At 49.7% G+C, this 1,136-nt stretch overlaps 1 pseudogene; it reads left to right on the forward strand.

Moving 5' to 3' along the window:
* The first annotated feature begins 96 nt into the window (after positions 1–96).
* Positions 97–435, forward strand: LOC114626607 (annotated as a pseudogene).
* The last annotated feature ends 701 nt before the right edge of the window (positions 436–1,136 follow it).

Here is a 1,136-nt window from a genome sequence, read left to right on the forward strand (position 1 = left end):
TTCTTTTTACTTGAAATAAAGTACTCAGGATGTATGGTCTACCATCTTAATACCTTCAGTTATCCAATTCAGCAGTTTTAAGAACATGATATATAAATGCCATGGTCCGAGGGCCGCGCGTCGACAGCGCTCAGCGACGGAGCAGAGAGGATGGCGCGTGTCACGCTGTCTGACCGGAAGGCAGTGATCAAGAACACAGACATGTCTGAGGACATGCAACAAGATGCCGTTGACTGCGCCACACAGGCCATGGAGAAGTACAACATAGAGAAGGACATTGCTGCCTATATCAAGAAGGAATTTGACAAGAAATATAACCCTACCTGGCATTGTATCGTGGGCCGAAATTTTGGCAGCTATGTCACACACGAGACAAAGCACTTCATCTATTTTAACTTGGGTCAAGTTGCAATCCTCCTCTTCAAGTCAGGCTAGGTGGCCGAGGTGAAGGTGTCAGTGGCGGCGGCAGCGATGGCAAGCAGGCGGCGTTGCTGGGACTGTTTTGCACTGGGCCAGCATCAGGAAGTCCTCTCCAATGGCTGTGCTACTACATGGACTGTATACTCGATTTCATGTGTGTGTCGCAGTAAACAAAAACCAAACTTCTCTCTGTTTAGTTGCCTGGGAAAGAAGGCTCCTTTACGTTTATGTTTAAGACGTTAACATTATTTTTTGGTTGTACTGCACTAGGAAATCCACCCCTCCTTTTCTCTTTCTCTCCCTAGATAAAAATTAAAGGCCCTCAGCGAAGCCCTGAAGACCGGGGAGGGCCGAGGAATAGAAATAGGTCTGAGGCAGACGTTAAGCTGCAGCTGCCTCTTCGAAAGTGGGCGCTACTGTAGGAGGCCAGGGAGGCTGTGAGGACAGGGTTAGGCTTGGCAAGGAGAGGGATAGGAAGGTGGATGGGGGGGATTGATGTAGTACCAGGGAGAATATTCCACAGAACTGTGACTTTATGGCTTGGGGCAGGGGTGGGTGGGGTGCAGTCTCTAAGGGGCCCTAAGATGTTTGTGGTGTGGGAGTGGGGAGCAGACTTGTCTTGCCGTCTGTCAGGATTTCTAAGTAAGGGGTTGTGTCTTCGTGGGTCACCTTCCCATATTCTTCCAGCCAGAGGTCATGTTGGGAGGATGCTGGGA

The sequence above is a fragment of the Grammomys surdaster genome, unplaced genomic scaffold (genome assembly GCF_004785775.1).
Source record: "Grammomys surdaster isolate TR1022 unplaced genomic scaffold, NIH_TR_1.0 238, whole genome shotgun sequence".
NCBI classification, from domain to species: domain Eukaryota; kingdom Metazoa; phylum Chordata; class Mammalia; order Rodentia; family Muridae; genus Grammomys; species Grammomys surdaster.